The sequence below is a fragment of the Mastigoproctus giganteus genome, chromosome 13, assembly GCF_048544385.1.
Source record: "Mastigoproctus giganteus isolate SK-2022 chromosome 13, ASM4854438v1, whole genome shotgun sequence".
Lineage (NCBI taxonomy): Eukaryota > Metazoa > Arthropoda > Arachnida > Uropygi > Thelyphonidae > Mastigoproctus > Mastigoproctus giganteus.
The window spans coordinates 21,796,311-21,821,830 of record NC_143587.1 but is presented as its reverse complement, the minus strand read 5'-3'; the positions used below and the strand labels follow the sequence as shown (position 1 = coordinate 21,821,830).

Below are 25,520 nucleotides of genomic sequence, written 5' to 3'. Positions count from 1 at the left end.
CGTAAAGAAACGTTGCGAAAAGAAATGTGTTCAAAGTTACAAAACGAATTAAGAAAACAACAAAACATGCTGAAAACGTATCAGTGAAGAAATTTATCTGCTGTACGTGCCAGTTATCAAGTTGCACATTTGATAGTTTTTGAAAGTAAACCGTTCAATGATTGTGAATTTGTTAAGCGTTGTTTGTTAAAAGTTGTGGAAGAATTTGTCCGGAGAAACGAACAATGATACAAGACATTAGTTTGTCTCGAAAAACAATTATGCAAAGAGTAGAAGATATTGGAAAACATAAAACAAATGAAATATTGACGATTTATTGTAAACTCTACTGACTTGGTTGTCGTGCCGGAGTATAAACAAAAAATTTATTTATTTATTTATTTTATTTTAGTGTGGCACTGGATGATAATACTGATGTAAGTGGCACAGCCCAACTCCTCATCTTCATACGTGGAATTAATGATAATTTTGTACCAATTGAAGATTTAGCTGATCTACAGATCTTCAATCTATCGAAAACTTAGGATTAAATATTAAAAACCTGGTAGGAGCAACTGGCGGTGCAAAAAATATGATTGGTAAAAACATTGGGTTTATGGGTAGAATAACCAAGAAAATGATAGATATCAGAGCTGAAACTCCTATTGGAATTCATTACACTGTGCATCGAAAAGCTCTTTATGGGAAAGTATTGGATCTCCAACACGTTATGAATATGGTTATTTCAACTGTAAATTTTACAAGATCACATGGCCTTAATGTGGCTGTTGAAACATCACCGAATGTTTCAACACAGAAAAACGGAAACCAATAAAACAACTATCAAATATGGAGTGGTTGTTTGATCTTGCAATTCATACATACATTTCTAGCCATTTAAATGCTCTTACTTTAAAACTACAAGGGAAAGGAAAATTGGCCTGATTTGTTTGGTGACATCGGATCATTTCAGAATAAGTTGTTATTATTTAAATCCCAGTTGAGCAAGACAATTTAGTTCACTTTGGATGTTGTACTGAGCTAAGGGAGAAACATATTTCCAAAGAATCGTTGCCTTTCGTTATTACAATTAATTTTTTGACAAGTTTGAAAGTCGATTTTCTGATATAAAATCCCATGAAAAAACATTAGCTTTTGTTTGAGAACTCATTTACTTCTATGGCTGAAAACTACAATCCCAGATTGCAACTTGAAATTATTGATCTTCAAGCCAAAATATGATTCAAAAATAAGTATATAGACTGCAAAAATAAACTATTTGAATTCTACAAGGCTTTCCCATGAATATTTTCTACTAATAAAAGAAAATGCCATGAAAATGGCTACTTTGTTCAGATCAACGTATGTTTGCAAGCAGATATTTTTTACTCCTAAAATCAAATATATATTTAAAAAGAAACAGAATAACAAATGAGCAGTTTTTTTTTATGAAAACCCCAAATACGAGAGGTATTAGAACCTACGTACTTGGTACCATGCTTGGGTTGGAGGTTGAGAAGGCGAAAGAAGATATTTGTTAACATTAGATTTGAACTTCTGTAGACTGTAATTTTCAGGAAAGACATATGAAGGAAGGTTGTTCCAGAAAACGGCAGTTCAATGAATAAACGAAGGAGATGAAAAGTTGGTTCTGTGAGTTTGAAGTTCAACAGTAAATGGATGTTGACTGGTGGCGGCACGTGTCCGGACTGTTTTGAAAGAGAGAGCGAGAATTTTAGAAGCCAATTCAGAAGAACAGTACTCATAGAAGTATCTGTAGAAAAAGCATGTAGCAGAAACAGTACGTCTATGAGGCAGCGAGTGGAGAGACTTTGTTAGAGAGGAGTCATTAATTAACCTAACTGCCCTCTTCTGAATGGAATCTAGAAACCTGAGAGAGGTTTTGGGGGTACCGCCCCAGATGTGGGAACAATATTCCATGGTAGGGCGGATTTGCGATTTGTACAGAGTGAACAGCTGTTTGGAAGAAAAGTAACGCCGAGAGCGAAAGAGAAAACCAAGTTTTTTAGATGCAGAGGAAGCAATATTTGTAATGTGCTTGTGCCAAGGAAGGTTGGCACAAGTTCACAGATTAGAAGTCAGGGTAATCCCTAAAAGAGATATATCATCTTGCCTAGAAATCGGAGTGTCACCAAAGATAAGCATAGGAGCAGAAGAATCCTTTTGCGAGATATAAGACAACACTGAGTTTTAGAAGGATTGAAATCAACCAAGTTGTCTTTGCCCCACTGGAGAATTATCTGGAGATCGGCATTTAAGGAATTGGTAGCGGATATTCGAGAAGTTGAAGCTGTTTGAGCAGGGAAAGGTTTCTCAAACTGGAAAGTGGAATGCAATGTGCTATCATCAGCAAAACTATGGATACGATTATATTTCCGATAAATGAAAGAAGGTCATTAATATGCAAGAGGAAAATAGTGGGGGAAAGAACTGAACCTTGGTGGACACCAGAATTAGTGGAGAAGTTAGAAGACAGAGAGCCATCTACCATCACCCTCAGTGAGTGATCAGAGAGAAAGCTGGATAACCAATTACAAAAAACAGTTGGCAAACCATAAGATGGAAACTTGTTTTTTTTTTTTTTTTGTCCTCGCTTTTTCCCATTATATATGGGGCCAGCGTTTTTATTGTTTTGGCATGCAATTTTTACCGCCGGATGCCCTTCCTGACGCCAAACCTCACCCTTTATCCGGGCTGGGGATATGCGGTGGTCATTCCCTGACCTTCCGCATCCTCCGTATTTGGTGGTCACGGGCTCGAACGCCGGTCTACTCAAGAAGCGTGTGCTATGCACTACTGCTCCTGCCCACCTGGCTACGGAGGCGCCAAGATGGAAACTTGTTTAGAAGACCTTTATGCCAAACACGATCGAAAGTCTTTGAGATATCAAGAGCATCTGCTTGTGTTTCACCAAACTTTTCCATTGAATTTGTCCATAAATTGGTAACATATGCCAGTATATCACCTGTGGATCGACACTGACGGAATCCATACTGGCGATCGTTGATCAGACGGAAGGTTTCTAGATAGGTTAAGAGTTGACGGTTAAGTGATTTCTCCATTACTTTAGAAAGAGTAGAAGTAATTGGATGGGAGGGATTTGTCAGCCTTTTTAGGAAATGGATGGATATGAGCAAATTTCCAAGCAGAAGAAAAAACACTTTTGGAATAAGAAAGTGAATAAAGGTGGCATAGAACAGGAGTAAGTTCAGGAGCGCAGGTTTTGAGAACAAGTGGAGAAATACTATCATAACCTGGAGCTCTATCAAAGAATACCACCAGGACATAATCTTCATTATTTATTGAGATTGGCATCACAAATTTGCAACCAAATTTTTAACAATTATTTAAAAATATCCAGCCTCAATCATCTCATTAAATGTGAAGTTTTGTCCAGTAAAAGTTATTGTGTATTGTACTTAATAAAATTTTCGAATATTTAAATTTTAGGTTTATCATTATATTTATTTATTCACCTTAATATTGAAAAGTAGTGATCTTTTCAGATTGTAAATTTTCTAAAATGAGCATTTAAAAGCGAAAGTAAAGTATTTTTTTTAAACAAAAGTGAAGTATTTCAAACTGAAAAAAAAGTAAAGTATTTAAAAAAAACAAACAAAAGTAAGTCATATTTTTATAATTTTCATAAAATCTAAAAAATAAATCACTGATCATAGATTTGTTGCACATAAAAGTGCTGGGAATTTGCATTTTTTTTTATATATAGCTTGAAAAGAAAAAACGGTAACATGAAAATAGAAACTTCCTTTTACGAGTAACAAGATATAGTAAATGTGACACAATTTTTTCTCGAATCACTCTGTGAGGCCCGCGTGACAAATCTAATTTTGAACACGGCCCCCGTAGGGGAAAAGGTTGGACACCACTGGTTTAGATGATTCTTTAATATGGCAGGCCGTTGTAAGACTTGAAGCCGGGCAGTCGCAGGCGGATATCGCACGTTGGCTTAATGTGCCAAGCAGTGTCGTGTCGGCACTGTGGAATCAGTTTCAGGAGACAGGAACAAGAAGAGCTGCTGGCCAAGATCGCCTGAGGGCTGCATTAACCAGAACAGACCGCTATCTGGCTCTAACGGCAAGACGGAACCTTATGATGTCCTTCCATCAACTGTCTGTTGAGGTTGCTACGACCACAGGTGAAAACATTTCCAATCGGGCTGTATTAAGAAGGCTCAATTCAAGTGGGCTCTATGCAAAAAAAAAAGCCAGTGGTCTGTATCCCATTAACACCAAACCACTACAGAGCTCGTCGAAAATGGCGCCATGAACATGTGACTTGGGGCCCTGAAAAATCAGGTACAGTTCTGTTCTCTGATGAGTCCCGTTTTAGCCTAAAAAGAGATTCTAGACGTCATTTCATCTGGAGATAAAAAGGAATGCGGTACCATTCCTCCAACATCAGAGAAAGGGACCCATACGTTCGAGGTGGTTTTCTCGTGTGTGGTGCAATAATGATCAATGGCCTCACCCTTCATGTTTTTGATAGAGGTACCCTAACTACACAGGGGTATCAAGAACAGATCCTCGAACTCTATGAGTGACTTTTTAGGGGTGGCCCAGATTTTCGTTTTCAGGCAACAACGCCACTGCACATATAGCTCAAGTGGTGGAGGAATATCTTGAAACTGAAGATATCCAACGACTGCCATGGCGAGCATGATCGACAGACTTAAATCCAATCGAATATGCGTGGGACGCCTTAGGCGTCGCATTGCATGCCGGCAGCCAATTCCTCGGTCACTTGGTGAGCTAAGGTCTGCGCTGGTGGAAGAATGGGATTTGTTGCCACGCAATCTTGTAGACACCCTTATATCGAGCATGGTTCACCGCTGTCGTGCCTGTTAAGACGTTAGAGGGGATCATACGCCGTATTGATGTCATGTGACCATATTTTTGAGAATCTTGTATCGACTTCTGTAATTGACCTTTTCGGTAATTCTTACACATCCTCTATAAACGTCCCTTATGCCTGCCTGACGTTTCTCTATATCTCATTATTTCATCGTTATTCTATGGGACAGCCCCATACCAAATTTTGTCCTGCATCATCGCAAGCTGCACGAGTTACACCACGTTTACTATGTGTTCTGTTAATTTTGTCGAGCAGTGTAAAAACTATTTATTGTATTAGAAAAAGAAACTCAGCAATGTTATTCTAAATGACCATTCTAGCCATTACACCGTCCTTCCATCTACAACTAAAGAGAAAATACGAGTGAGTAGATAAGGAATCCAACTTATGTGTGTTTGCAGTAAAGAAAGACAAGATTATCACGTACAACTCCAGTTTAACTCAAAACAACTGGTAAGGTCTTCCTGGTAATTCCGCTAAGCCAAATGTGTTCCAAGTATGAACGCAACTCCAGTTTTCTCGTCACGACTCTGAAACACTTGCGACCTCCACATACGAACTATTATTCGACGTTGCGGTATGTTCCTCACCGTAGCATGTGACATTCAACTGCAAAGGTGGTGGCCTGCATATTCCCTTGCCTCTCAACCAGCTGTTACTACATGATTATCATTCAGATATAAAAATATAATGGAGAACTGTACGTGAATGGGCGTATAATATCTCTTTTACTGCTGCTGTCCACAAATAAACTAAAACCTTTATCTAACCTGAGTGGGTCTATGAGACTTCAACTCGCACAAGTTCTAAGAAAGTGTTTTATTCTCGAGATAAAAACCTGAGTACCTGGAAAGAAACCTTACCACCGCATAGACTTGGACTATTTAGTCCGGCATGAGATCTTTTTCTATTAGTGTGGACTGCTAGCAAGGAACTAGACTAACCAATTGACGCGTCATGGAGTCAACAAGGTATTGGTAAACGATAACAGGAATATTTGAGTATTTATAGACCAAAACTGCCCTTAATTGCTGGAGAGACGTGGAACGAATATTGTGTTGACGAACACGCATGCCAGTTTATCCCACAGATGCTGAATGGATGCGCTCGCGAGCGGCACAACTTATAATCACCTTTCTCCTACACCGGATGAAAAGAGTTCGAATCTCGTCAATAACACGAAGAATTTCAATGGGTATGTTTTACAACGTGGCCGAATTGGTTCTCAGAATTGTATGGTTTAATTTTCTCCGAAATCCAGATTTTTCATCCAGCGAACAGATTGATGAATACATGCAATTATAGACGCAACAAAATATTGGCATCTAATAACCATAGTTACTTTGGCGCTTAATATACGCCTAACCTAACTACCAGCACACCAGGTGGAAAAGCCCCAGGATCGACTCTCGTCGATAACTCGAGGTACTTTAATGGGTTTTTTTCACTCCGTGGCTGAGTTAGTCGGCCTCAGGCGTAGCAAGGGTTTTCCTCAAGAAACTGTGGTTTTTCGTCCAGCAAAACAACCAGAGAACACACGCAATTTACAGACATAATACATAAACGGGTATATTTAATCATTTACGGGATACCTTAATAACCTAACTACCAGCTCAAGAGGATTGAGATCCGAAGACTGGGCAGACGCTGAAATCTTTCTCAAACCACTCTTTCACACATTTGGTTGTTGTTGTGTGAGGTTTTAGGGGCATAAACGACCAAGGCTATATTGCTCCTTGTATATTATCTGTAAATTACGTGTGTTCCGAGGTCGATTTCTGTTTTCTGGACAAAAAATCAGAGTTTCAGGGAGAAAAAACCATGCTCCCGTTGCCTGAGACCGACTAACACAGCCAGGTTGCGAAAAAGACCCATAACAATTTTATAGGACTCGAACACAGGTCTTTTCAGCTCGGTGTGGGGAGGACGGCGATTCTACCCACGAGGCCACACATTTGGTGTACAGTGAATGGGAGCATTATCATCTTGAAAAGTACCACTGTCTGCGTGGTATCGTCACCGGTTGGAAAAGGTAATAAAAACGTAATTAAACCAACTTAAGATGGAGTGCCTTATTACTCTTCAACTTGTCTGATTTTGTTTTCAGTTTACTACAAATTGTTATTTACATTGGTAAATAAAAATTTGAAGAAAACCAAAGGTAAATTTTAATTTAACTTTTGTTAAACGCCAGGGAACAGTAGTGCACACGTTTGAGTTGAACATGAATTCTAGCTTACGTGACTGTTAAATATGAAAAAAAACTGACAGATGAATCTCGAGACCTTGTTTAAAGTAGTTCATACGGTAGAAAACTGTTTTATTAGGGTCACCTAGAAAGGTCACTTCAACTACCCACATGAATTATGTCTGGTCGATTTACCTGCTTTGCTGGACGAAAAACCTTGCTGTCTACGCCTGAGACCGACTAACTCAGCCACGGAGTGAAAAAATCCCATAAAAGTTCCTCGCGTCATCGAAGGGATTCGAACCCTGGCCTTTTCTACGAGGTGTGGGGAGGACAGTGACGATGCCAGTGGGCTACCGCGCAGACCATATTATAGGAAAGGTTGGAAACCATTGTCTTACACTACCGGCTGCACTTGTTGCTGTGGTGGGGTTTTAGGCGCATTAGCCACTAAGACCATTTTGCGCCGCATATGTCTGTAAATTGAGTGTTCTGTGGTCAATCTGCCTGCTTGAAAAAAAACCGAGTTTCTGGGAGAAAACCATGCAACTCTCTCCAGAGACCGACTAACTCAGCCGCGCTGTGAAAAAAGCCATAAAAATTTCTCGCATTATTGAGGGGATTCAAACCAGATCCTTTTCGACACTGTGTGGTGAGACGATGCTTATATGCACTTTGCTGCCGCAAGAACCGGCTGCGTTTTCCTGTAGAAAACATACCATGTGAACATTTTCATTTACAAGTATATATTTTTGCATAGATCGTTGCATGTAGCCGAAGCCTCCATGATCTTAATAGACCACGAAATGCATATTTTACTACCCTCGAGGGTAGCACAGTTGGTAGAATCGCCGTCCTCTCCACACCGGGTGATAAAAACCCGAGTTCGAGTGCCGTGAGGAATTTTTATGGGCCTTTTAGACAACGTAGCTGAGTTTGTAGATCTCAAGCCAGGGTGGCATAGTTTTTTCTCCCGGAAACTCAGATTTTTCATCCAGCAAACAGGAAATACACCACAATGCAATTTACAAATATAATATATACTGCTCAATGGCCTTAATTTGATGCTCCTAAAACCCCTACAACAACAACAGCATATTGTACTGTGATAAACTCCATCAAGAATATCCAAATGCAGAACTCCAATCTTAAGCTATCATTGAGGAATTATACTAAAATGGTTCTGTTCGTTGTTCGTCTACACCACCTGGTGTGGAAAAAGTCTGGTTTTGTGACCGAGTTAGTTGATCTCGGTGGGGATTACATGGCTTTTATTCTCAGAAATTCAGGTTTTTCATCGCACACAAGAATCATAAGAAACTAAAGACAAACAACGTAATACTGCTCAGTTCATAATTCGTTCAAGTTATTTTCATAAATACTTTAAAAATAAACACACGTAACTAAATTTCATAAAGTTAGTCATACACTGGCAAGCAACCCAACTTAGATTAGATATAATGAAAGCCAGCTTACGTCATACAACTGTTGTTGTTGAAATACAGTTTGAGGAGCATTAGCAACTAAGTCCATGTTGGTCCGTGAATATTGTCCGTAAATTGCGTGTGTTCTGTGATCAATTTTCTGTTTTGCTGGACGGAAAACCCGAGTTTTTGGGAGACTAACTAACTCAGCCACGTTGTAAAAAAGGCCCATAAAAATTCCTCACGTCATCGACGGAACTCGGGTTTTTTTCGCCCGGTGTGTGGAGCACGGCGAGTCTACCAACTGTACTACCCACAAGGGCCATACAACTGACATGTACTGGTACTGCACTTATACGCGCTCTTACGTTTGGAGCCTTTAAGTTTTTGTTTTTTTTTTATTAAAACAAGAAATCAGAACTCGTGAAAAACTAATCTCCTAGAATCATAACTGGGACTCCATCCTGCAGTAGACAAGTCCTAGTACAACAATGAAAACCAAAACCTGGACGAAACTGGCATCCACCTATCATCTCTTGAATGTTCATATTAACCAAACTTGAAAGATAAATGTTTCCACGAATCAAGTTGGTCCCCGCCCCCGTTTCGTTTTTTGTAAAGGAAGTTTGAAATCGCGTACGAAATTAACTTAAGATTACTGGCAGGTATTTATCTGTTTCGCTCTATTCCACACGTGCATTATAATCATTTACACATAACGGAAACAAGGGTCAGGAGGTTGGAGTCTCCACAGTTTGCTATCCTGTTGCGCAATCCAAGGTACAAACCGGTTTAATATACCGGTAACAGGAAACACGATAAAATAAAACTAAGAATTAACACACGTGAATTGAATTGGTTTCAAGAAAACAGCTACTGATTACTATTACCCTAAATATAGAACTAGTTAGAAAACCTCCAGAGAAAGCGTGTTTTAAAAATCATTCATCACAATAATTCAACCGTATTATCGAACGAATAGAAAGTATTCGTAGAGCTTCCATTTATTTATCGGAAATTACACTTTTAAAATTAAAGATCAAAGTTTGCCCAATTAAAAACCATCTCGTATCACTAAAACAAAGAGTCCCACGTGCAAAAAATCAAAAGCGGAACTTTGATATGTAAATTAAAAACATCGGTTGCATCAATGTTTTGCTTTTGAACAACAGAATTCATTCCACCCCATAGAGCAATGACTGATGTGTTTTCCAAGAATGCATTTCAATGGTGAACTCAAATGAACTTTCAAAGCTTTCAGCTGTACGAAACGAAACTGATTTACACATGTTTGACAGAACACGCCTGAAGTACGATAACCCGGACTTCCGCTGTGCTAGAAGCGAAAGAAAACCGATTGACCTCGGCCAATAAACCCGATCATCAACAACCTGTTCGCGAACAAAGAATTTTCTTTTCCATAAAACTAATACAAATACTCCAACCACAAAATAAGACAATCCTTTAACTCACCTTCGAAGTTCAATTGGTGTCGCTGTCACCTAATTGGTGTGTCCCTGGACAGTTAGTTTTACTAAAAACACCAGAAAACTGATGACTAATAAGTGACACGGTTTACACCCACACACCGCTTACGTTCCCTTGCCGAGTCCCGAAAGCCAACTGCAACAGATAGCCGCGCCTTCAAGGGATCCGAAAGCGAAGTGGTGGCGAGAAATCAGGTTACGCCGGTGTAAAGTTGCTTGGTGAAGACAACGCGTGCCGGAGGCAAGAAACTTCTGTCCAATCACGATTGACCTCTCCGGTAGCGTCCCGACAAATGTTTTCACACAAACACGTTAGCTCTCAGTATACTGCACCAAAAGGGAGATCACTGATGACTCATTCTTCTCCTCGTGCTTAGGCGACAGACGGACGATGTGCCGGAATACACAGCAAGTGTCTAATAATTACCTGTTGGAAGAGAAATCTCAGTTTTGCACTTGCTGAAAGCACAAAAATGTTTATGAAGGAAACGCAAGCCTTCAGTCAGAAGATTAACAAACTAATACAGTTTCAAGTCCATTGTCAACATTTATTTTTTCATGTTTCGGACTAATGTATCTTTGTTGATGTTTTTATTTTGATCCGCCGTCTTGTTTTGAAGATGGCAACCCTTTCAACTGCAAGCACCACTTACTGAACTATAAACAAAGGGGATCCGTAGGGTATTGGAGGATAATTACTCCCTCCAAACATTATTTAAAAGCATCTTCTGCGTTTTTCTATAAATAACAATTTTTCCAATGCTGTTACTCCTACCCCTCCCAAACAAGAAGATTGGATCCACTATTGAACACACGAATGTATTCATAATACAATATAAGGATGGATTTTTTATCCACCTTGTTTCAAGATGGTGGCCACTCAGATTATAACCATTACCAGTTAAATTAGATTATAACCATTACCAGATTCGTTTTACCTCCCCTCGACGTCCCCTGCCCAGGGTTGGAGTGCTCTTGGAGCGCATCCTTCCATGGTGAAAAGCTAAAAGATTTTTAATAAATGAATTGAAGACCATTTCTCTTAACATTGTATAACTATGGGAAAAAAGAACTTCAGTCTTTTTTCAGTCTTTCTTCAGTCTTTCTAAAACTCAGTCGTGTCTTATTTCTCGTTAAAAGAGTCTTCTGTGATGGGAAAACTGCCATATCACCAGGTCGATCATCGCAAGGCCTGGAGGTTCTGGGGAAGAAGAAGAAAATGTTTGGTGTGGCACAGCTGTTAAAGAGTACGAGAGCCCGTTCGTGAATCTCAATTTTGTACAAATTTTGTAGTTTTTACTAGTCTGCCATGCTCATCTACAACACTCAGATTTCTAAACAAGATCGCATATCATTGGTAGTAGAAATAATGTGTGTGCATTACCCATGTATAAACAAACTCCTTCATATCTTGGTGGATGTACTTGTAGATGTACATGTAGCTTTACTTGAAATTAGAATATCAGAAATATTGCTTCAGAGAAAAAACTAGGCTTTCTCTAAAACAGCTAACGACTCTATATAAATCCGTCCCACCACTGTTCCCTGGTTTCCCCCCTACCAAAAAAAAAAAAAAAAAAAACCTTAAATTGTATTTTGGATAAAAATATTTATCCAAAAGAAGATAGTCTGGTTTCCTCTCTTATAAAAACTCACTCCACTCTCTATCACACAAACGTTCAGTCGTTTTCTATATATATTTCCATCGCACTCTACCAAACCAATCCGAACACGTGCCTCAACTAGTCAACATCCATTCACTGTTCAAATCAGAACTCACAAGCGTAAATAAGACCTACTCCTGTATTATCTCTTCTACTTCTATTCTTTGAAACAATCATTCTTGTTATGTATTTCCTGAAAATTTAAATCTACAAAACAAAAATTTCACATCGACAAGTCCTCTTATCCCTTAAAAAAAAGGGGGGGGGGAGAAGAAAATAAAAGGAAAGGGAAAAAATAAAAAAACTCAGAAAAACTCAAGAGAGACAAGATGTGGATCCCTAACTTTTAGAGAATTACCATAAAAACTGTATTTTTTATTTATTTTTTTGAAACCGGCTATCAGTAATAAAAATATGTTATTTACAACGTTTTATCCCAATTTATATTACAATTACATATTTCATTAATATCGTTGCCATATTAAACGTCTACAGAATATTTCATAATATTAATAACAAAAAAGGTTAGGATGTCACGCGAAACTTACCTCATTATTAGCATATCTCGCATAAAACCTTTCGGATAAAACCTTCGTACACTTCCCCTTCCTGTCTGCTTCCTTTGATCCAATGAACTTGTAACTGATCCGTTACTTCCAGATTTTTCTAGCACAGTCTAATTTTTCACCGGTTTCCCCTTCAACCGAAATATTTCGACACGTGACAAGAGCGTATTTCGACTATCAGATCGTGAAACCGCTTCCCTCAAACTTCAATATGACACGTAATGCGAAGACATTATCGCTAAATGATTGCTATCAAGCCTGATGTAATCTTTTCAACATTTTATACAGATCTCGTTACGTGCCAAAGTTCGTAGTTCGAAAAGCCTTTTTCTAAACATGGAGGGAGAGGTGTTATTGATGTGGGTTTCGTGACAGACTTCTGTTAATGCAAATCTCTTCGGTATTCTTTCCCACGCTATACATTGGAAATTCTTCGATTATTTTGGTCTTCAGTGTTCATAAATTTTGGGACGGACTTCAATTCTCTGCACAATCTTATTAAAATAATCCCAAAAAATAAATAACTGATAAGAGTTTACAGTTTGAGAAAAATAAATATCATCAAAAGCATTTAGCAGTCACGCGGAATAGAACCACGGCCAAGGCAGATGCGTGTCTGAACTCGAACCATGGCCATCGCACTGATCATTCGGTCAGTGATGGTTATGGCTTCAGATTTATTGCTATCATAAAATTAATTAATCCATTAATAAATTTAATGAGAAATATTACATTTTTTTAAAAAATTAAATGGAACTCGGACGCCATTATGGCGAATTTACCATATACACGAAAGTCGCTGCTGCGCATGCGTAGTTTGTACATTTAATCAGCTTTGCGTGTTTATATCTATCGTGATACAAAAAGTTGATACACAGTGACGGTGAAACCTCACTAATTCGAAGTCTCTGTAATTCGGACTGCCTTTCTTTTTTATGTTATGTATGCATTTCATTTACAAATAAACTATTAAGGGCAGCTGGAGTTTCGGCGAATACGATTCAGGAGTACCATGTACATCTCATTAAATTTATTAAAATTTAATGTTTATTGCTTAAAAAGCCGTGTTTAATTAGACTAATTAAATTAATGAAAATATAAAAATTTTCATTAAATTATTTCATTAATTTTAAAATATTAATTTAAATTATATTAATTGAATCAAAGCAATTAAATTAAATATATTTGACAGTAATTTAAGATTAATTTAATTTGTTTGGATTAGTACAATGTCTGTTTATCAATGGTCTGTTAATCTTTTCTTCCCCGAGCAGTAATGACAATCATCATCATCAGTCATTTTCAATCCACTGCAGGATGAAGGCCTCTCCAGAAACTTTCCAGTTCCTTCTGTTTTGTTCAATGGTCATCCATTTACTAACAACAAACTCATGAATTTCATCTGTCCATCTCCGTTGTTGTCTTACAGGTTTTCTCTTAGCTCCTCTTGGGTACCATTCTGTTATTTTCTTAGTCCATCTGTCGTGTCTTCGAGCTATGTGGCCTGCCCAGACCATTTTAGTTCTTTAGTTTTGATAAGAATGTCCTTTACTTGAGTTAGCTGCCTAATCCACGTGTTTCTCTTCTTATCTAACAGTCTGATTCCTAATATAATTCGTTCCGTTCTTTTGGTGAGTGCCCAAGTTTCACTTCCATAAGTCATGGTGGGGAATATACATTGGTTCATTATTTTACGTTTCAGACAAATTGGGATATTGCTCCTCAGTATGTGACTATATTTACTGAATGCTATCCATCCAAAATTTATTCTTCTCTTGACTTCCAGCCATTTATCGTTATTACAGCCAATGACCTGTTCCAGATAAGCATATGACTCAACCTTTTCAATTATTGCTCCTTCAATCATTATATCCCTTTCTGTGGCATACTTGTTCATCATTACTTTTGTTTTAGCCATATTCATCTTTAGTCCAAAATCCTTACTAACTCTCCACAACTGATTAAAATTTTCCTCTAATTCTTTGTGATCGTGGCTTATGACCACAATGTCATATACAAATCGTAAATGGTTTAGGTACTCTCCATTCACATCGACTCCTTTCTGTGACCAGTCTAATCTTCCGAAAGCTTCCTCAATGACAATCACGTGACCTAATGAACTCGCTCACGTGACTTCAAAGTGATTGGAGCTGAAATGTCACGGGTTTTGGTCAAGGTAACTAAGGCCATAAAGCGTCAGTATTTCTTCTCTATAATTTTCGCCAGTAAACCCAAAATCAAATTTCTGTAAATTTCATGAATTACATGATCAGCTTTTGCTTGGAGCAGAGATGTCACGCGACTCAGTCAATGTAACTAAGGCCATGAAGCGTTACTAGATCTCTGCAAATTTCACAAATTCTACGATTTTTTTATAACTTACAAGTCCTCGCGGTAGCACAGCGGGTAGAAATGGTCCGAGTTCTAATTCCGTCAACGATGAGAGGAATTGTTAGGGGATTTTTCACAACGTAGCTGAGTCAGTCGGTGAATGTTGCATTTTTTTTTTTTTAATTGAAACTGATTTTTCCTGCATCAATACGACAAACCAACCGAAGAACGTGCCCAATGACTGTCACCTCATAGCCTTAGTTGCGTTGCTGTTTAACACACATAACATAAGTGTACGTTTATCAATGGTCTATTAATCCTTCCTCGAATAGTAATGACAATCACGTGACATTCTAACGAACTGAACGTTTAAAATCCTCCCAGATGTGCTAATTTGGTCATTATTTGATTTTTTAAAATATATTTATTATTATTCTTTTTTAATTTTAGCCATTTTATGATTTTTCGACAAACCAATCGAAGAAGTCGCCAGAAGAATTGTCACCTCATAGTCTTAGTTGCTTAGTCATTCTTTTATTATTTTATTTATTATTATTATTTATTATTATTTTTTAAATTTTAGACATTTTCTGATTTCTCGACAAACCAACCGAAGAACTCGCCCAAAAAACTGTCACCTCATAGCCTTAGTCATTCTTTAATTTTTTTTTTTTTTTTTTTAATTTAGGCCATTTTGGAAAAGAGATTATTTATTAAGTTCAAAGAGAATGTTCGCTTTTGGTTAAATAACGAAAACAGATGTCGCAAATCGGTGAATTTATTGCCCTGTCTGAAATAACACGAAAGACATTTAAAATGCATCCCTGGTGTGCCAAAGAGAACGCGAAAAGGGACTTCCGTATCTTTGAATAATCACACCCGCAACAAATCCGTACCAAGTCATCATTCAACTCCGATAACTGATTCCAGCATGCCATAAGAGAGCGAAAAATCACTAATACGCCGTCCCTTGGGCGCAAACATATGGAATCATTTAAAATCACTCGTGACATGGCACTCGTACGATCTGCACATCACAGTTCTCCAGAGAGAAATTAGTAAACAGCGCAGAGCCCGGAGAAAAGGAGTAAGGAAGTCGTGAAAATGGTAGATAAGGCAGAAATTACGACAGTTGAAGTAACACTAAGTTCAACAATTACACGAAAGCGTCGTCTGCGTCATATCACAGCCAAAGCAACTCAGGCCATGAGGACGCGAGTGTTTTTTTAATGAAAACCCCAAACACGAAAGCTATTGGAACCTATAGTACTTAGTACCATGCATATGTTGAAAAGATGAAAGAAGATATTTGTTGACATTAAACTTGAACTTCTGTAGATTGTCAGGAAATACGTATAAAGAAAGGTTGTTCCAGAAAACGGAAGTTGGATGAATAAATTAGGAAAAAGAAAAGTTGGTTCTGTTAGTTTGAAATTGGACAGTAAAAGGATGTTGACTGTTTGCGGCACGTGTTCAGACTGTTTGGAAGAGAGAAGGGGAGGGGATTCTAGAAGTCAAATTTAGAAGAACAGTGTCCATGAAAGAATTTATAGAAAAGGCATGCAGCAGAAACAGAATGTCTATGAGACAGAGTGGGGAAACTCTTTTAGAGATGAGTCATTAATTAACCTAACTGTCCTCTTTTGAATGGAATCAAGAAGCCTGAGAGAGGTTTTCGGGAAACCGCCACAGATGTGGGAACAGTATTCCATGGTAGGGCGGATTTGTGATTTGTACAGAGTGAACAGCTGTTTGGAAGAAAAGTAACGCCGAGAGCGAAAGAGAAAGCCAGGTTTTTAGATGCAGAGGAAACAATATTTGCAATGTGTTTACGCCAAGAGAGATTAGAAGTCAGGGTAATCCCCAGTAGAGATATATGATCTTGCCTTGAAATCGGAGTGTCGTCGAAGATAAGCATAGGAGCAGAAGAATCCTTTTTGCGAGATATAAGACAGAACTGAGTTTTAGAAGGATTATCTTTGCCCCACTGGAGTATCACCTGGAGATCAGCATTTAAGGAATTGGTGGTGGGTATTCAAGAAGTTGAAGCTGTTTGTACAGGGGAAGATGAAATGCAATGTGCTATCATCAGCAGAACTATGGATAGGATTTCCGGTCAATGGAAGAAGGTCATTAATATAAAAGAGGAAAACAGTGGGAGAAAGAACTGAAGCTTGGGAAACACAAGAATTGGTGGAGAAGTTAGAAGACAAAGAGCCATCTACCATCACTTGCAGTGAGCGGTCAAGAGTACCCGATTATATAACTGAATACCCGATTATAAAAAGCAGTTGGCAAACCTTAAGATGGAAGCTTATTTAGAACATCTTTATGCCAAACACGATCAAAATACATTTTGTATTATAAAGCTAGTTTATATGCACTACACGCCATGGGGAAATCACAGACATTCTTGTGCACAAGGAATTAAAACTTTTATTTATTTTAGAATAAATATTTCAAAAAAATCTTTATAACAATATTTTTAACAGTTCTGTGTACAGTACAGTACTGTATTTCGAATAATAATAATAAAAAAAAATAATAAAAAAAAACTCTGTGTGAGGCCCAAAGTGCCTGAGGTTCGTCTGTTAGTGAAAGCCCGACTAGAGGGGGAAATTGGTGGGTTAGGCCATAATGCAAGTTGTATTCCCCCCTTTACTGTTTAAAGAACTAGAGCAGGTGTTCCGAAGCGGGCGACCCTGTGATGAGTCACTAGCCGGGAGGTAAACTTGGCTACACTGAAACCTACCACAATAAACTACTGATGGGAGGTGGGAGAATGGGGTAGGGGGTTGCTCTGCGCGAAATAGTGGCGACCTCCTGGCTGCAGGACCGGAACTTGTCCAATAGCGACACACGCAGTAAAAGGTGATCAAAGTGAATTTCCTGATGGCATTGTGACACTATTTTCTTCTACAGACGGTCATTTAGTAGAATAATGTCTGATAATTATGGCAAGGGCAGAGTTAAATAGAAACAAATTACCGCATTAAAATAATAATAATATTTATTTTTTCGACTTCTCTAGACTAATTCAAAATGTTTCCTTCTTTTATTCGATAATAGGAGCTGCATGAAGCTTTATTTAACCCAACCTGCAGTATGGTTGCCCGATAATCACAACCCGTTTATCTGCAAATGACGCAATCGCTACGAATGTTGGGTAAAAGATAGTAGAGTTCATAGTGCACATTACTTTGCATTCATCGCATAATGTTCATAGTGTTTACTTTATCTATATTTATAGCACTATCCCCCCCCCACTCCAATTTTATCAACCGTTGTTTGACAGTCAAGTTAAAAACAGCTTCTGGCCTTGACAAATATACAGAGACTGCATGGCACCAGAGATCTATAGTAGTTAATCGTTTCTCTCTGTACACTAGTTTCGTACATAGAGACAATTTTTTTTTTTACTACTGTATTTCGAAAAAAAAAAAAAAAAAGTACTGTATACCGTAAACTTTCAAAACAGCTAAATCCTGTTTTAAACAAGCATTTAAAATTGGATTGAGGGTGAAGATTTTAAATTTGGGATACATTTATTGATTAGTTTTCAAAACATTTGTTAGTTTGTTTGTTGTTTGGTTTTCAGGAGCATTAGCAACTAAGGCCATATTGCTCCGTGATATGCGGTGGTCATTCCCTTGACCTTTCCGCATCCTCCGTATTTGGTGGTGACGGGCTCGAACCCCGGTCTAATCAAGAAGCGTGTGCTACGCACTGCTGCTCCTTCCCACCTGGCTACGGAGGCGCCCATTTGTTAGTGTTAATGTTCATTAGACCCAGAAAGGACAATATTTAACGCAGAACGAAAAAAAATGTAAAAGAATTTACACTTCATTAACAAAAGTCTTGGGATGAAATTATAGTTTCGTCCGAAACGTTCATAAATTATCTTATACAATTTCATCCCGAGACCGAATAATTCAGCCACGTTGTGAAAAGGCCCATAAAAATTCCTCACGTCATCGACAGGACTCGAACTCAGGTCAAATAAAAACCACTTCAGACTAAACTTAATACAGAATGGCTATGTTTGGTAGCTCTGCTGGCCTTGTCAACGGGCCTAAAAAACTGTCAGGTAAAGGTTGCCACATTTTCAAATGTCGAAATCAGGACACAGAGGAACGCAGGGATACTTCCGAGCAAGTATCCCAGAGTTCATTGGGCACTACTCTTCTTGGACTAATGTTATTATCGGAGTGCCCTCAGGGTACAGTGCCTGACCATTGTTATTTTCTTAATTTATTGATGGGAAGGTTGGAAGCAGGGCTGTAGCGGAAGGTATACGCAGTATATCCTCTTTATTTTTTTTTAGCTGAATTCCATCTGGTTTTCTATTCTGTGCGACCGAAGCGAATTCGATTAATAGGCCTGATATGCAGGCCTATTAATCTCTGCTTTTCGTAACATTCATAGATTATACCTTCTGCGAATTTTACGACTACAGCATTGGTTGGAAGGATAGTTAGTAACAGTAATGAAGATATGCTGCTGCAACAAGATCTATAAAAATTAGGCAGATGGGCTGAGAAATTGCAATCGAAGTTTACCATTGACAAATTCAAGATATTGAATATGTGTAGCACTAATAACAGATTAACGTACCAACTGTGTAGTATCACACGCAGGTTAGTGAAGAATGAAAAAGATCTGTGGGCGATTATGGAGTCAAATATGAAGTTTTCTGAGCAGTGCCGACAGGCTTCCAGGACAGATCATGGTGTTTTTGTCACTGATGTACAGGAATTTTGCTGGCAGGGACAGGGAGGTGATTACCCAGTGGTATTAGGCAATGGTTAGGCCACATCTAGAAGTGTCTGGAAGCCTCATTTTTAGGAAGGACATGGATCTGTTGAAATGAGTACAGAGAAAAGCAAAGAGATTAGTGAGGGGAGCAAGTGGTACTCTTATCGGGAAAGGCTCCAGTTTTTCAGACAGCAGCGTCTGGAAACCAGCCACCAACGAGAAGATCTCATTGAAGTGTTTATCCTGATGTCATCCATCCTATTACTCAGTCTACACACATGAAGGAATATAAATTCAAACTAGGAAGGATGGTTGTTGAATAGATATGCGGAAATTTGCCTTCAGCTAGCGGGTAGTTGATTCAAAGAAAACTGGGAGGTGTCGGGGTTTTTTTGCATCATTTGTCACTACTAATACTAAGTGGGCAAAGGAAATGATGACACTTATCTGTCATATGTATCGTATGACACAAAATGTCAATAATTTTTCGATATATTTTAAATATTATTTATTCTTTTTACATATTACTTATTTCAATTATCATATTTGTCATGTAATGGTTTTTTCCGAATAGTTTTTTCCCTCTCAACGTGACGAAGTATTTCTCGACATAGGGAAAATATACAAGTAAACTAAAAATTATGCTTGTCCATTGTTTGTGTGAAGGCTCGTACGTTTCACGTTGGTAGTTTTTACAACTTGTAAAGATGTGACAGTAATTATATAACGAAAATGTTCTTGTGGGGAGGGATTTATCCCCCGGATTGCTCTGTGGGTATGCAATCCACAAATGTAAACGAAACATGGGTTTCGTTTACAGGAAGGAGGAAGTCTTGTATGGCCAGTTTGATTGGATACTATGATGTGGCCACAAAGGAACTGGTTGCAAAAAATAATTTTGATATCATATACTTGAATCTTAGGAAAGCTTTTGATACCGTTGCACATGGAAGACAACTGTACAAATTGGAAGAGTAAGGGCAAGTTGCTACAATGGATAAAATGATGATTGGGTGGGAGAAGAGACAGTAGTAATCAATGGACACTCTCTTCGTGGACTAATGTCATTAGTGGAGTCCCCCAGAGTTCAGTGTTGAGGGGATTCCACTAATATATTAATAAATACAGACATTGATGAAGGTATATCAGGCGTAATGTCCAAGTTTGCAGAAGATACAAAGGTTGGCAGAGGTGTTAATGATAGTAAAAACAGTATGCTACTGCAACACGATCTAGAAAAGTTGAGATGGCTGAGAGGTGGCAACTAAAATTTAACATTGACAAATGTAATGTACTACATATGGGTAGCAGCAACCCCAAAGAACCATACTCACGTGTGGTACTACACTCAGCTTAGTGGAGAATGAAAAAGACTTGGGGTTATTGTCCAGTCAGATTTGAAGTTTTCAAATACAGTACAGGAAATTTTCAACCAGGGATAAGGAAGTGATTATACCCTATAAGGCAATACATAGGCAGGCCACATCTTGAGTACTGTATATAAGTCTGGAGGGCTCATTTTAGGATGGACCTAGAGCTGCTGGAATGCGTACAGAGAAGGGCAGCAAGATTGGCGAGTGTAACAAAGGGTTGCTCTTAAGAAGAAAAGTTCTGTAAATTGCTGGGTCTGGGGACTAGGCACCTGCTAGGTGATCTGATTGAGGTGTATAAGACCATTAATGATTTGATCAAGCTCAATGCTGATGGGATTCTTCCTCTTGCCCAGATTACTCGCCTGAGGGTAAATAAATTCAAATTGAGGAAAGTCCGTTGTAGAATAGATGTGCGGAAATTTGCTATTAGCCAGCGGGTGGTTGATTGCCTGAACAAACTCCCATCTGTCGTTGTGGAAGTTGAGTAAATCCAAGGCAGAACTAGACAAACATGGATGGGTGAAATTGGAAGTTTTTTTTTTTTTTTTTAGCTGATACTGTATAAGCTTGTTTTCTTGCATCATATGCCTCTACTAATGCTAACATGGGAAAGCTATATTCTGACATATATTTTTGTATATTTCGAAAATATGTCAGAAAATTAAAGGTTTATATATTAATTTTTCCGCCCCTGAAAGCAGGCGCCTCCGTGCATCTAGACTTCTTTTAACAGCGCCTCGCTTTTAGGGGATGCAGGGACAATATATTCATAAACGTCATCCTTGGAATGCGGGATTACAGGGTACTATTGGCCTCTGGCGGTCACACAGGGACGCCTGTCCCTGTGACTTTTATCCTTTTTCTTTTTCCGCTTACAGGAACACCTATCCCATGTAACTTTATAATCCCATCCCCAAGCCCAAATTTCACCTAATTTAGGGTGGACAATCTCCTCTACCTGTCCACCCACTCCTTTTTCACTCATTCTGGCCTCTCTATTACTCTTACCTAGTGCCTTCTTTCAGCAATTTTTTTTTTGGCCTGTGTCAGGAAGCTCAGGCGACCCTGGCAGAGGCCAGCCAGAGTATGACGGGCAGCCTGGCTCATATCCCAATGGTGGTGAGGGCAACGCGCGGTCCCACTAGGGGCCCTTCGGCCAAGAAGTCGCAGAGACAACAACACAAACCAGACATTACACTTTTCTGGCTTTTACTGAGATTCTGTACTTCTTCACAAAGTACCATTACCATGGCGCAGAAGTGGGAACGTGGCGCCTTCCAAAAAACACTATGCCAGTATGCCTTGAAACACATGCAATTTTAATGCATAAGACCTTATGATTTTCAATAGGTTCACGAAAATCTAAATTTAAGAAACATCATATGAAGTCTTTTTTGGGAGGGGGGGTCTATCCCTTGCAGTACAGTTCTTTGAGTACAAATCTTCATGTCCCGTTACTTTTGGCAATATAGTGTATAAGAGAATAGTGGATACAAGAGAGAGCACCATTTATGTTTGAGTTTTAATAAATCTGTATAGACGGCGAATATATCCAATTTTAGAAATACAATCATTTAGATTAAAAAAATTCTTATATTATATATAATATTAATATATTTTGAATTATTTTATATATTAATATACTTTATATTTTTATATAAAATATATAAAATATTTCTTATTTTATTTTATATATATTTGCTAGTGGCTGCAGCGACGCTATTTATGTTTGAGTTTTAATAAATCTGTACAGACGGAGAATATATGCAATTTTAAGAAATTTAAATCATTAAAATAAAGAAATATATATTTTATATTATATATTATATTTTGAATTATTCTATATTTTTTATATAAAATATTTTATATTTATATGTATATATATAATTTTTTTTTTACTAGTGGCTACAGGTGGCGCCATTTATGCTTGAATTTTAACAAATCTGTATATACGAAGAATATACTGTATATATAATTTTAGAAATTTCAATCATTAAAAATAAAAATATATATACCGATAAAATTTTCACTCTATCTCTGTGACCTATTTTCATGAAACTGTACCGGGGAAATAGCTTTTTAAGTTCTCTACCTTTAAAAAAGAGAAAATTAAAAAAATAATAAATAAACATTATGTACAGCATAATGTCACAATCGTGAAATGCGAAACTATTTCCAAGAGAGAGAAAGTGGAAACATGCATGAAATTAAAATTTGTAAACGGATAACTGAGTAGTCATAAACATTACCACTATGCCTCGGTAATCCCTAGGTAAACATCAAAGGTCCATAACCCTCTCCTTGACTGAAGATAGTTAACATATAAATACGTATGTACACGAACGACGTGTAGCACGACATGAAAATTGGCAACATGCCAAACAATAGTATTTTCATAGGAGCTGTGACGTACAATGACGTAATAGGAGAGCAAAGCTCCAAACGTAATGGGTTGGGCGAATTCTAGGCGTTGTGTAATTTATCAAAAATTAAACGGAAAATACATAACAGTAAATCTTAATGGAGTAATTTTCAAAAGCCACCGATTTCCATTAAGAATTCGATGGCGCATTATCCTCACTACATTTATCTTTCTTTTCACAGAATTCTGCTAAGCGTAATGCTACCGCACCACTAACCTATAAAATATAATTTATCGTGAATATTTATTTAATACAATGAGGTACAGAAGGTGTACATGTACGTAGGAGGAATATATTTAAATAATAATAACAATAAAAAAACAAAGCTTTGAAGAAAATGAACGTTTCAAAAACTTAAAACTTTACCACCTAACAAAAAAGTAGAAAGGTGTTTGACGTTAATAGCAGCTTCGCAATAAATGCAATGTCATTAGGTTACAATTTATGCCTCAAAGATTTGTTATTGGTCAGGAAAAATTACTTCATTTTACCATTGCGGAAATGTGGCCTGGTGCTGAAATCGTGAGCTGTAATCAAATTCATATCAGCCATGATAAGAATGGAATTCATCAGCGAATTTAAAATTTTAACCTTGACAAATGAGCATAAAGATTCAGACTATTACTGGTAAATTTTTAAGTTATGTATTCCATTTTAGAACCGGTAGAAGCAAATGATTGTTTTGGATTAAAGTTTTGCGAGGAAATTTCTGTTGACAGCCGTTTTTGTGACTCTTTAGTTGAAAACTATATTGCAGAACGTTCTTCGTTTCTCCTATAGTTTTGGCTGATGCTTTCATGTGACTCGCTGCACAGGGCCACAAATGCTTCAGTCCTGCTACTCATGATTTAAGCGGAGAATTATGTCAAGATCAACAATGAGATATACAAGGGTGACTCCAAAAATTTTTGCAATCATATATTTTATTAAAGTTACATGCTTAAAATTTTTACAGTTTCTCAAAGAATTCATCCTTAGCATTTATACAAGTTTTCATCCTTCTAAACCAAATATCAAAGCAGTTTAACCAGTCTTTTTTGGGATCATATTTATTCCATTGATGAAGGCCTGAAAAGCTTCTTCATCCCTTAAAATTTTTGTCCTTTGAGTAGAATTTTGACCTTTGGGATTTGGGAAGTCTGGAAAATAAGGTGGATGACTAATTGAACACAAGGAGTGGCGAAAAAAGTCTAATGTTGGAGCTGAAGTATGAGTCCGCGCGTTGTCATTGTGAAGCAAGATCCCTTTAAGTTGTTTTTTGGGTCTGTTTTGAATGATTTTTCAAACACTTTAGAAAGACATTTACTATTCACTGTTGACAGTCTTTCGATCGTCTAGCTTTACAATTTCTAAAAATCCACTTTTCTCAAAAACAAAAAAGACAAACGAAACAAAAATAAGCGTTGGGAAAACAAGTTTTCCAACACTTCTGGCTCGGCGTACTTTCTTGGGTGGAGGAGCTGTTTGAGAGCACCAAACGGTTGATTGTTGCGTGGTTTCTGGACCACAATTGTATATCTAAGTTTCATCCAGTAACAATACAATTAACAGCCTTGGATTTGCCTCTATCAAACTTTTTAAGCATGAGATGGCACCATTCGACAGGAGCAACTTTTTGATCATCATTCAAGCTGTGAAGCACCAATATGCTAATAAATTTCCTGTACTTTAAATAATCGTTAATGATGGTATTAATTGCTGTTGATCCAATGCCCACATTTTTCTCTAACTGCCGATACATAATTCTTCGATCTTCTCTCAGTAAAAATCTTACCAGCTCAATTTTTTCAGGCGTGACGAGAATCATGGAAATCGGCTGGCCTCCCCGAGTGAGGTTCATCTTCAAAACTGGTTTTTCCAAATTTAAATTCATTGAACAAATTAAAAACTGTTCTATTTGATGATGCTTGACCCCCTAAAGCATTTAGTGTCCTTTCATGGGATTCTTTAGCAGTTAAATTCGATTTAAAATCACGGCGATTTAAAATCATATAAATCATGGCGATTTAAAATCATATAAATCGGGCTTACGCAATCTTTAAAAAAAATTTAAATTTTCAAAATTTCGCTCACGCAATCAAGCATCTCGTCAACAAAATCGCGCCCTCCAGCGTTAACTATCTGAAGGATTTTGATGAAACTTGGCATATTTAAGGTAGATTTTAAAAACGTAGATTTTAATGATACTATTTATTTTTATTTATATGCATTATTTAACATCGATTGCAAAAAGTTTTGGAGTTTTCCTTGTATTAAAAAAATAATAGAATAAAATAAAATAAGACCACATTTTTAAATAAAACAAAAGTTATCGACAGAAAATATTGTAATGTAAAACACTACATATTTCGTTAATTTGATCAGTTTTTCAAACATTAAACTCGGAAATATGATTTCAATAATTAATTTTCATAAATTTTCAATAATTTATCAAATA

The 25,520-nt window shown here is 37.5% G+C and overlaps 1 protein-coding gene across 4 annotated transcripts in view; it reads right to left on the bottom strand.

Annotated features, from left to right (window-relative positions):
* Positions 1-25,520, bottom strand: part of LOC150075848 (mitogen-activated protein kinase kinase kinase 13-A-like) — a 276,690-nt gene that overhangs the window by 143,515 nt on the left and 107,655 nt on the right. The window contains exon 1 of one of the 4 annotated variants that reach the window (XM_090387408.1): positions 9,958-10,119. The exons of the other annotated variants lie outside the window; for them this stretch is intronic. The gene's annotated coding sequence lies outside the window, so the exon portion shown is untranslated. Of the gene's footprint in view, positions 1-9,957; positions 10,120-25,520 lie in introns of those variants that run through there. 4 annotated transcript variants of the gene reach the window in all.